Source organism: Corvus kubaryi, unplaced genomic scaffold (assembly GCF_017639235.1).
Source record: "Corvus kubaryi isolate FWS band 111438036 unplaced genomic scaffold, C.kubaryi_AGA036_p1.0 66, whole genome shotgun sequence".
In the NCBI taxonomy this organism is placed as follows: Eukaryota; Metazoa; Chordata; class Aves; order Passeriformes; family Corvidae; genus Corvus; species Corvus kubaryi.
In genome coordinates this window covers 23739884-23752895 of record NW_024582054.1, presented here as the reverse complement: position 1 = coordinate 23752895, position 13012 = coordinate 23739884, and the positions used below count along the sequence as shown (strand labels likewise).

General features: G+C 38.5%; 1 long non-coding RNA gene across 1 annotated transcript in view; it reads right to left on the bottom strand.

Moving 5' to 3' along the window:
- LOC121674031 overlaps positions 1-6540 on the bottom strand; it is a 25037-nt gene extending 18497 nt beyond the window's left edge. Inside the window, exon 1 of the long non-coding RNA XR_006019411.1 lies at positions 6182-6540. This is a non-coding gene — a long non-coding RNA (uncharacterized LOC121674031). The remainder of the gene's footprint in view (positions 1-6181) is intronic.
- Between the last annotated feature and the right edge of the window lie 6472 nt (positions 6541-13012).

Sequence of the window (13012 nt, the reverse complement as noted above, 5' to 3'; positions counted from 1 at the left end):
CCTCTCCTCTCCTCTCCTCTCCTCTCCTCTCCTCTCCTCTCCTCTCCTGTCATGCCATTAAACTTCTGCAACCTTATTTGAATTGATTTATGACCTTGGTAGTCAAGAGTCTGATCTTAGGTTTTGACCTACCATTGAAACATATTTTTTAATCAAAATAAGCACAGGTTGAAAGAAAGCAGATGCTGATCACTCAGCTAAAGGATATTTTTTTTTCACAATAAAATAAGAAAAATAAGGATTATCACTGACTTAATCTGTTGGTCTGGAAAAGAAGTTGCATATTCCAACAAGAAGAAACAAATTAACAAAGTGTCAGCACAATCTAAAATGAAGTAGTATGAAAAAATGCCGAATCTGCTTATCAGGAGCTGCCCATGAAAGCAGGATGTTTTTTAAGTGTCCTGGTTCTGAAGTTGTCTCTGGCAACCTCTGAACAACCAGGAAGAATTTGAGCTTATACAGAACTGTTCACAAGGACAATTTCTTCTCTGGCAAAGAAGGGACAGGTAAAACTGGCATTTACTTCAGTGATGCAACATCTATTTAGCAATATATAGAAAACAGAGAACTTTGAAGCAGGCATATAGGACATATAAAGAACCTAAATATATATGCATATATGATGAATCTTTGAAGAGAACAAATCTATCTGTTGAACTTTGCAAATTAAATAAGGATTACACAGACACTAAACCACATGCAGTGTGTGCATGCTGCTGCTCTGGAAGCTTTCCAAATATACACCACTTTGAGTGATGCTAAACGGCTTGAAAAATATTTGAAAGGATTTTACTAATTTTCTTCAAAATACAACCTTTTTTAGTCTACTATATAACTGAATACTAATTTCCTAATGTTTTTCAGTGTGCATTGTGCACGGTTAGATGGATGTGATATAAGTCAATACAGTTTAGGGGCTATGTTGAGAAATGTTTACAGAAAACACTGACAGTTCCTATTGAACATTGATGATACAGAAGTTTGCAGTCCTACATCAGCCTTCAGCTGAAAATTGTCTTAAGTTTGAAATCACAACAGACACCCACATTCCTGGCTTTCCAAAGTGCACATTAATTCCTGAGAAGCTGCAACTCTCTCCTTGGATTCTCAGTAGTACCATGTTTTAACTCCTGGATTTGCAGATCACTCAGAAAGGGCTCAGTTTAGCTCTCTCTCCAATCTCTCCACAGTGCACGCAGGGCTGATAAACAGAACAGTGAACACAACCTCCTTAGCTGTATGTTTCAAATCTTGCAAACACTTGTTGCATAATGTCCTCAGATTATACCCTCTCCTCACTCTTCACACTGTGAAACGCATTCCTGTTCGTATTGTTTTGCATTCCTGTCTCTGGACACATATCTCTGGCTTTGACCAGATTAAATCTTGCAAGATTAATATCTACCTAAAGTAGATAATCTCCTCAGAGATCATCTTTGAGACTATTGCACTGACCATCTTCCCACTTTATTTGGATCCCTCCAAACACTTTCTTTGCATTCGGAGTTTCTCATTACCCTCAAAGATGCTCACAGCTTCCTCTACTTCCTGGGTTTTGCTTTTGGGATATTATCTCAGGCCTAGAATATCACTTCCATCAGTCATTATTTTAACTTGAACACAAAACTTTCCTGCCTGGTTGATGTGTTTCTAGTGTTCACATTGTACTCTTTCAAGTTCTTTCTTGAAAGGCATTTTCTATAACGATTATCAAAAAGATGCAACCAAGGAAGGTACTAATGTGTACTGACCATCTCTCTTCTTGCTGACCAGTACTGCCTCCTCATTTGGTCCTGTTATTGTTGACTCTGAGACTGTTTTTTGATTGTCTGCTCTTGTAGTATAAAGAACAGTGGGCTTGCCCTGTGGTACATAAAGAATGTCTAACAATATTACACGATAACAATATCTGTGTGTTTTCAGGTGTCATCCAGGGTAAAATAGTAAAAAAATCAGCACAAATTATAGTATACACTTTATAGAAATAAAATTTTAAAAATACATAAATTTACAGCATATGCTGAGTAAGGTACAACAATAATGAGGAAGATAAAAAAGAGCTTTATAGGCATAAGGGTCCACTTAAGGTCTAATGAAAAAATCCTGCTCTATATCTCTCCAGCTGAGAAATGGCAGGGACTCTGTTGTCACACATCATGAAGGCTTGCCTTATGTAGCTGCTGTAGAAATTCCTGCACCTCCCCACTGTTGCATTTGATATATATTTAAATCCTAGTAATCCTGGCTCTCAGCTGAGTATCAGTCCCAAAGAGATTTAGGATAGGGTAAGCCAAGGGTTCTGAGTCCATAGCTATGCAAATTCCAGATTCACTGGGGAAACGCAGCAAGGACTCCTGGAGCTTATGAGATGGAACAGAGTTCAGAGCTTCCGGTTTTGAGGCAGATCATCAGTCTAAAATGTAAATTGCTGTATTTGGTTTTCTGTTTTAGCTATTTGTCTTTTCAGTATCTGCTCTGGGAGGAAATTTGCAGCTAATAGGAGTAAAACATTAATGTTGACATGCACAGACATGGACACCCGGACAACACTGCAAGTAATTTCCATAAAAAGAATTAGGGAATGAAATTTCTTTGCCTGTGAAGAGTGTTACACTGGGCAAATTTCCACTGACATCACGAGATGAAATATGTTTGGCCGCCACAATTTCTCTAAACTAAATGCAAAGTGAGGGTGTCGGACTCAAAGTCTTGTAAAGTGTTTCAAAGCACTGGATTCTTCATTTACAGTGTGTTGTGAGTTGGGGTTTTTTTTCCCCTCTAAAGATCAGCAATTAGTTGGTATATCGTTACAGAGAGGATGGCAGAAGGAAATAAAAAGAAAGATAATTTTTTTGTGGCGGAGACTCACATGCCCATGGTGATGACCAACCTTATAAAATTCTAGATAGTCATAACAGACCACAAAGGAGTCACAAAGTCATTACAGTCAGTGTATTAATAATCCTCATACTGTAATAAGGAGTGTCCAAATAGCCTATGACATCAGAGAACTTTATAGCTCCAGAGGAACTATTAGATTTTATCTTCTCTAGAATCCTTAGATTAAAGAGTCCTCAATGAGACCCTGACACAGTAAAACATAATGATTTCAAAAGAGTTGCTATGTTCTATTGTGTCAATAATTTGCATACTAAGGAGCCCCTATGGTACCATAGTCCTTGACATTACAGAGCATGGACTTGGTACATACTGAGTGGCATTTACATTACCAGAGTCCATACACAGGAATTGTTGAATATTACATCTTAAAAAGAAAAGAAGCTTCACTTGAGTTTTAATTAAGAAAGTTTACACAAAATATCCTCTCTTATTTCTAAAACCCATAAAAACACAAAATATGAGGAGAAAATGACTTCTTATGTAATCAATCCTGAAGTCTGGATTTTCAGATAGTTGCCTGAGAGTAATCCCTTTAGCCTCATTTATGGGGATACTATCCTTAGTCTTTGTACTCACTCACAGCATCACAAATGTCTTGGTGTTATATGTTAGCTTATGTAACCCACAGACCAATATGTTTTCCTGCAAAAGCATGAATTAAGGAACAAGCAGGTGCTTTAACACTGAATATTTCTCTTTTTTTGTGTGTGTCTGGGTAAGTGACATCCTTAACCCAACTTTAACAGTGTGTATGTGAATATTCCTCTGTAGGTGAAGAGTTCTCTCTATGTGAATAGTTTTATGTGTGCTGGAGAATTAATGTCTCTGTATAAGATAAGAGAATCAACCATGACTGTTGGAGGGAGCTTCACTCCAGATAGTGGGAAGACTTTTTTTACTCTGCTGAGCACAAGTCCTGCTGTTAATAATTGAAGGTTGCTTTGTGGAAAAGGACTGTCCATATCCATCATTTTGAAGACAAAATTTTTCAGGTTCTCTCTGTTTTATGCCATATCAAACAATCTTACAATATGCAATTCACTAGTCGCATGACCAGCTTCAAGTTTCTGGCCTTTGAAAAGTTTGCTATTTTGACTTAAGTATTGAGATACTTCTTTTCTGTTACAAAGAAGATGCATCTTTTGAGGATTCAAAGAAGCAAAAAGAATATCCTCATTTTCCTTGACAGAATGCTTGCTGTGTTCTGCATGTTGAAGGCTGGCAAATATGAACAGACAGGTTTACCCTTTTATCCCTTCTAGTTACCCAATGTGGCTTTTAGGTCTTTCTCCAAACGAAGCACTCTGCAAGACATCCAAAGATAAAAAAGAAGGAGAATGAACTCACCTACATAGAGCTTATGAAGGCTTTAACATTTGATTGATAGTGTTTCTGTACCTATGGCACATTTTTTAAAGCCCTTCTACAACCGTGAGTACAAATACTTTTGTGAACACTCCTAGTGTGTGCATGTGTGTGTATAAAAACTGCAGAACAGAACAAGATTTAAGGTTAGAGAATAGACACATTCTGTTATTGATTATTGTTATGCAAGACTTATAAGACTTCTATGATGGAATGGTGGTAGCAGGGAGCCTTAAAAAGCGATGTGGTCCTTGCATGAGTTTCGCCTAAATTTATCAGTTTGCTGGGGCTTTTTTGCTTGCTATTCCAAGAAAGAAATTAACACCTTGTCAGCATGGCAGAGGAGAGAAACACAGTAAGTCTTCATAGATCATTGACAACTACTGATCTCTTGTGCACTGTAGGCAGATTGCTCTAAACAGGAGACCTAAATTTATCTCTAGCTAATAGATAAGCAAAGAAAATCAAAGCCCTGAAAGCCCTGATATGCACTTACTGTAGAGGGGAGAGCTTCTGCATCCCTAATCCCATGGGATCTTCCTTCTGTATGAATAATCTTCTACAAACACTTTTTTTTAAAAAAGGCAGTTTCTAATAAAAATGAATTTTGACCATTTGCAAGAAGGATCATAGAGTTTGCTGCTCTCCAAAGCATTTGACAGTAAGAGTGAAAATAAGTGCCACTGAAATTTAAGAAAAGTACCTGTGCAGAGTGGGAAAACTGTGGTCAGTGATTCTTTGAAAGACTGAGAGAAGTTTTGCAACATGTGCACATCTGCAGAGACTGAGTGGATGCACTTGTTTCATCATTTGAGATAATCTAGTTGTTTTTTTGCATGTTTTGCACAGGGCTGTTTCCAGAAGGGCTTGATCTTTTTTTCCTTTGCAAAGCATTGACTTTGCTATCATTGTTGTTATTGCTGTGCTAATGTTATCATACACTGATTATTTTCACTGTGTATGTTTTTGTTGCTTCCTGTACAGTGTAGAACTTTTTCTGCAGGCAAAAGCCAGAGCAGCAGTCCCCTTTTAATACAAACCCCATTAAAAACTGCCATTCTTAAATTAGCTCTGCAAAAAAATGCATTTTATAGTCAAGCAAGCAGTAATTGGACACTGTGGCTATGAGTGGCCCTTGTGGTGTTTGGACCAAGTCCAAATGTACCTTCTGTCTGTCTCTGACACAGGCAGACAATAGTAGTATTATTTACTGTGCTGGCTCTGTGTAATTTGACAGGCCAGCTGCAAGAACAAAGAACCACTAACATTTTGCCCAGCCCTATTCCCAATTGACGGCCCATCTACATTTCATAAATAATTTCCCAAAATACTGGATTCTCTTTCTCTTCCATAGCCTTTACTGTGCTAATTTAGAGAATTAAAGTTAGCCTTTCAAACAGTATCCCCTTCCTGTGCTGTCATTCATATATTTTCAAGTTTTGGATACCTTCCCTACACTGAACCCTGAGTCAATACTGTATGACTTGTCTCCTTAGCTGTGCTCAGGAGTAGGGAACTACCCCTGTTACTGACTTTCCCATGATTATAAAGCTAACCAAAGAGTTTGGGGCTGGGTCATTTTACTCTATCTAATAACTAACTGACCCCCTGGGAGTATATTAAAATGTAAATGTTTAAAAGATAGAGAGGAAGAGCATCCCTCCTACATAGCCATAACCAACATATGAATGAACACAAGAGGGAGTATTAGGTAATAGTTAATATTAGGGGGACTGGGAGCAAGATTTCCTGGACCTAATATTATCTGTAGCTTTGACTTTGTTTTTACATCCTTGGACAGCTTTTTGAAATGTAACCTATCAAGAACAATGGGACAGCATTTACCACACCTCCAATTTACATCCATTGTACCTGCCTTTCCAACCAAGGAGAGGATAAAAAGAGCTGTTACCTGTGCGTTTTTGCATTTAACTTCAGGCTTCTCGAAAGTCCAGGCAGCTGAACTGCATCTGTAAAATTGCTATAAGGGCACATTCTCATCCTTGCATGAAAGGATGCCCCCTGTGAGTGTTTCTTCTTGAGCTGTCATGAGCACTCGGAGTGCTGATCCTTTAAATACAAAATATATCCTTTCTTGCCATTAGTATCTCCATTTTCTCACCTGGTTCTACTGGTAGCCTCTTCACCATCATTTGCTGTTATTTCCCATAGGGAATGCCAGGAATGTATGTGAGGAATCCACAGGTAAGAAGCAGGCACTGGGAATAGATTGGGAGCCCAGCCCTCTGATATCTGTGCACTGGGCAGGCAAGCTGGTGGGAAGTGGGTGGAGGAGGCAAATTAACTGCAATCAGTAAGGAGCTAAAACAAATGACTCCCTTAGGAGACTGAGAGGAGATGGGAATTCTCTGACTCACTGTCCCATCACTGTTCCTCTGGGGCTTCTCCTAGAGTGCTGCTGCTACATGCCAGCCCTTACACAAGGCTGAAACAAAAAGCTCTCTCCTTCACAGAATGCAGTTTCAATGAGGTATGGGCATGCTGCACTTGCTCACAGACATATATGAATATAGCATATGTGCCCGCAGTGTTCTGTAAATAATAATCATAATACTTACAGAGTTATATTGAATTCTGTCAGGCAAATAAAGAGATTCTCAAAGTTGCATTATTATGCCAAACTGCTTCTGTCCATGTGAAACACATATACTGACACTGCTCTTTGAATTTTTAAACTTGATCCTAGGAATCCCTTAAATAATTTGTAAGGTGATTATCAGAAATCTCTTTGTCTACTATTTAGTTGGGATTTATAGACAATTATCTCCTTGCTAAAGAAATGCTATCCAAGTGTCATAGTGTGCAGGTAAACACTGACCAGCACTCTAGAAAACACACTGTGATGAAATGGTAGAAGCACAAAAGCAGACTATGTGCTTGCTAATAAGCCAACTGGGGCATGCTGGCAGCAAGGCTTGGTTTCTCTTAACTGCTGCGGCCCCTGGGAATATACTTCTGCCCAAAACCCCTTTGACTGCCCTGTGTTGAGCATAGGCATTCAAAAAGATCTCCTCCAGTTTTTTTTGATGGACTTACAGAGAGCCTTGATTTATGCCAGAAATTCCCCAGAACGAGCCTCAATAGTACCTAAAATGTGTGAGCTAATTTTCTCACAGGTAGAAATTGCCCTGATTTCTCAAAAATCTGGATCTCCAGCACATTCACACACAAAGAAAGTTCATGTGGTAAAATAAACAGCACTAAGCCAGGATGACAAGATTCATTTATTTATATATTTATTTATTTTGCAACATGTATTCACCTAAATATGAGTCAGACAAATTTAAGAGCTCAAATTAAATTAAAACATCCAGCTAGATAAGAGCTACCACAGATGACAAATTCCTGGAGAAAGCTGAATTTCAGGTTTTAAGGTGTAGACCCGATTCCTTTTGCAGAGAAAAAGCAAACTATTCTTCCTTATGTGGACTGGGTCCTCAAAAAGACTAATTTAACCTTAATACAAATCTCTATGGGGAGATATATGATAAAGATAGAAACTGGAGTCTCAAGTTGGCAAAATTTAATTTGGTTTTCTACTTCATTAGAATAAAAACTTAAAATGTTTGAGGGATTTTTCAGAAATAATAATTTCACCTTCCATCTGCATCTGTAATAGCAAAGGATCACTGCATAGGGCACATACTCAAGATGCAGAAGATCCTCAGCAGAAGAGTTTATATATTAATTGATTTGGAATTCAAAACCATGTCTCCAATACACAAGGATAAATATCTAATTTCACTTAGGTTTTACAGTTTCATTTTTGATCCTACAAAACTTTTTTTTTTCGTGAAATGTCCACTAAACTTGATAAACTACGGAGAAGTTCTGAGTTTTGTAAATTGGCATTTTCCATTAAAAAAGTATTTTGGCCAAAAAAAAAAACCACCTAGAAGTCTATAGGTTGGTTGCACATTTCCAATTTTCTATTTTTAATTTATTCCTTTGCCACAGGAACTGATAGTGTGCTAAGGAGTAGTGAAGTTGGATCATATTTTCATGTTTTTCATATTGATGAATCCAGACTGCTCCTATCCCCAAAGAAGGACAGTGTTCTTTTCACAAATATTGGTTTTGACCTTAGAAACCATTTGCTTCTTTAATAGCTGGTTTAACGGTTGTTTTTAAGGATATCTCACCAGAAATTGCTTTTGAGTAAGTAAATACATTCTACTTGGTGCTTCAGCTGGCCCACCTGACCACAAACCACGATGATAAGGCTTTAGCCAGGCCTATCATAGAGTCCCTTTCAAAATCAGCCACAAATTATGGGGATAAGTATGGTCTTCTGGCCACAGTGTAGTAGTTCTTAACCATGATCAACCTTTCTGTGTAACACTGACTTGTCAAGACTTTTAGAATTGTCATTCCTTGGTTTATCATATAGCTGCTCAAGAATACTTATTTACTTCTTTTCTGTTATGTGTGGAACAGGACTTTTCTACTTGTAGCAGGAGATGGTATATTGAGAAAGGCTGGTCTAGAAGTGATAGTTCTCTGAGAGTTTGGCAGGACTGGTAGTCCATCTAGTGAACAGACTGTACCTTGGTAAGGCAAGGGTGAATAAAATATAATTTTACTACTCACCTGCTTAAGTAACCAAAAGAAAACATTCATTGCACTGTTACACATATTTTGATTGTGGATAATTTTTTTTTGTTATTATTCATTATTACTTCTCAGTATGAAAAATATATGGCATATTAATAGAAATATTTTGATTCATTGAAAGCAGGTAGAAGATACACCTTCAAGCAATTTTGCTGTATTTTCTTATCATCTTTTTCTTTTAAAACAGTATAAAAAGTTATATTTTGACTGGAAGACAGAGAGAAAATGGCAAAGTTTCACAAAAACTTATTGCATGACATTTTAAATTTAAAAAAAGTATTCAACCTTTTGTATGTGTCTTTGTATTTGCCATGACTCCTTCAGCATTTTCATGTTGTTCCTTAGCCTCATGGTATTTTATTAATGTTTGCTGTGTGTCAGAAGTTGATAATTATTAGTAAAAATTGTCTGCCCCACAGGCACCTTACAATTTATCAGCAGACTATTATACAATTTGACCTCGTCCATAAAAGAGCACATTAAACTCTATAAAAGGAAGAAAGTGTCCTGAGAGAGTAAAATTAGCAGTCAGTAAATCTACTCAATGTCTAGTCTTGTATCGTTTATGCTGCTGACACGTTTGTGTGTGCACAAATGTTTTCAGTGGTGCCCAGTGACAGCATGAGAAGCAGTGGCCATAAACTGAAACACAAGAAGTTTCACATTAACATGAGGATGAACTTCTATACATTGAGGGTGGCTGAGACCGGAACAGGTGCCCAGGGAGGTCATGGAAGTCTCCCTGTCTGGAGACATTCAGAACCCACCTTGGATGTGTAACCCGCTCTAGGTGATCCTGCCTTGGCAGAGGGGTTGGACTAGACGATCTCTAGAGGTCCCTTCCAACTCTAAAGATTCTGTGATTCTGTTTATGTGTGTATTTGTAAACAGAAATATATAGACCTTATCCATGTTCTTGTAACACATATTTCAATGCTCATCTAAACACTCTGAACAGTTCTGTAACTTAGAATCATCATGAACTTCATCATGCCGCAGTGAAGAGTGACTATAAATACGCACCAAAGATCACTGGAGAATCAAATATGAATTTAATTAAAAGGAATTAATACTAAGGCATTTCATCTGATAAGAGGCAGTATCAGTTAGGGACTTAGTAAGCTATATTTTGTAGTCACTGGGGCTTTGGCTTATCTTGCTTCTTCCTGTTTTTCTCAAACCACCGTGTGTGGGATATATGCGCAGAGGATTGGAGCAGCTAAAAGCTACAGGCAACATTTCACTTTCTGTTACCCCAGCACAACTTTTTGATTTCCAAGAGGGTGCAGCCAGGTAACGAAGCAAAAAAATGCAAACAGCTGCTGAATCCTATACCAGATGTGGGGCAACTTTCTTGGTGGTCAGAGTGATTTCTGCCTGTGAAAAACGTTTGAGATAAAATATTAAATGAAAGAGTGTTCAAGGCTCGGATTTACCATCCTCCATATGTACAAACTGTAGCTGTAAGAACTTATGAGAAGTATTCCAGGGCAGAATTTATCCCTTCATCTTCTGTATGTCAGAGTTATTGTTTTTGTAGACATGCTGAGCCTGCCTCTGATAAAAGGATGAAAGATACTTCTTTCAAGAAGGTGAGACTGGACCTTAACTGTTGTGATGACTGATGAGAATCCAGACCCAAATCAAAGGACAAGCATAATTAATACAGATGTTGCACTTTGCCTGGACTTGAACATGTTCACAAAGACATTGTCAGCCAATGGCAAAAATTTTCTCAGCTGCTCACTGTTTGCTAATGACAAAAGAACTATCTAAATTCAATGTTTGTTTCCATTTAAAGGTCAACATGACTGACTAATTCTAAATTATGTAATTGTGCTAAGAAAGCAGAGTTAAGAAGCTGCTAACCTGTATCATATGGAGCCAACTGTGAAAATGCAATACTGTTGTTTTGAAAGATTTCTGTTAAATGAGCATCAAGTGACTGTTACCATTGTGGTAATGAGATTGTGCTATTCACAGGATGTGGCACAGACAAAATCTATAAGAAAGATTTTGTACTTTTGAGGGATGTTAAATAACAAAATGACTGCTTGAAAATTACCTAATGTCACTCATTTTTAGGAGGACTCTTCTGCTCAGTCCAAAGGATGCAACCACATATATGAATAGCCTTCCTTCCCCTCTCCCCCACAGTCCTTGGAAAACAGCTTCCTCCTTAAACTAGTGGCACTGGCTTCTGGTGCAGATGAATCACTTCCAAAGCAGGCCCAAATAAGGAAATAACTATAACAATACAGGTATTGTGTTGATATATTTTTCCAGACTAGATCATTGTGATTAATTTTTACTGCAGCCATTGTGAAAAGAGTGTTTCATGGATTAAAACTGTGTTGGTGTTAGCTACTGGGAACACATGGAGCAGCAATACAGGCCTTGCCTTCCCTGGAAACTGCTGGGTCAAATTGCCATCTCCCTGACATTTTGCTGTCGTCTTTCTCTTGAGCTGTGTGATGTAGAGCTAATCCTTCATGTTCCTGAACCGGTGATCCTGCTTCCCCCAGACTTAGAGAATTCAAACTGTTGTGAGAAAAGCCCAGTTCAGTTCGACTCTCTGACGAGCCTTTTCCAAGCAATTCCTCCCACTGCTGCTGCGCCAAACAGCCTTACCACAGCCCTGTGTTTAAGAGGCTGGAATTTTGTGTGCTTCATTTATAAATCCTGTTGGTGGAAACATCTCTGTAGCTGGACCCAGTAGGAGCCTGACACTCTCATTGTGACTAGCTGTTTATTGTGCAAGCTGCTGACTAACTCGCAGTAACTAAAATATAATTTTCCAAAATAGACACAGATGACAAACAGATAATCACTGCAGAGAGCCAATATAACTAAGAAGTACACTCAAAGCTCTTTTAGGTGTACTTCACAGGATCATTATAATCAGCAAACGGATCTTAACTCAGGCTGTCACCTACTCAAAGCTATTCCTTATTTTCAAGGCTGTGTCTCATTGTGCCACTTCAGATAAAGCAAAGGGGCTCCAGTCATGTGCTTTGGTTCCACTCAGCTCTCAGATGGTATCCAAATACTGTTCTTTTCTCCCCCCAAATCCCTTTGACTTCTCTATCCTGTCTTACCAGCTTCCACTCCGACTGAGGTTGACCCCTTAAATCCGGGGTGAGGAACGATCACTTCCCTGTTCTCAGATTTTCCTGCAGCCAGCTTTACTCTTACACTGGTGTCCAGCACTTACCAGTCTCTCAAAATAGCTACCCTGCATGGCCTTGTAGCCATTATTTCCTAACAGAGACCACAGGATATTGATTCTTCAGGAAGATTTGGGCAAAAATACCTAAGATGATGGAGATTTAAAAGTGTTCAACTGATACACAAGCAAGCATAAAAAGCAAACACCTTGACTTAACTGAAGAGGCAGAGGGCAAAGATATCATGAAAGTATTCAGTTATCCTTAACTAGAATAAATAAGTAAATCCCTTGAGAGTGGGACCCTGGGCACTTAAGCAACAGTAAAATAAATTAAAATTCTGTGTCTGATAATAAAATACAATGTAGCTTCAGTGGAAGATTTCTTGATACCCTGAGGAGAATGTTTCTACTGAGGCCTCTGGTGTTCACCTAGCTCATTAAATGAAACCTGTAATAGAAACATCTGCACACACTTTAAAAAAAAATGTGTACATTTTGAAAAGTATTTATGTTGAATTTAGATTTAGGAGTCTAGGGCAGACATCTAAATTCTGGGTGCAGAGATGTCACAGCTCTTTGAACAATGACTCAAACTTGACAGGGCTCATGAAAGAGCTGCAGAGGCACCAGCCTGGACTGGGGGTGATGGGCACATAGTTGGCTCTGCACCCCTGCCTCCACACCCTGCCTGGAATATGACCATGGTGCTGTAAGTAAAGCCACTGCACACCCCAGAGTGGACCTCCAGCCATGAGAAGATTTTCATGGCAGATTTTTAAATGGAACATTTTTTGCCAAATACGGAATGAAAATAAATCCTAGCAGCTGGGGAAGAGAGATTATCTATCATCCATCTATCTATCTATCTATCTCTGCATGTATCAATAACTGTTATGTCTCCTATGAAATGAAATGCTGCTTTTTGACCTGCCGTAATTG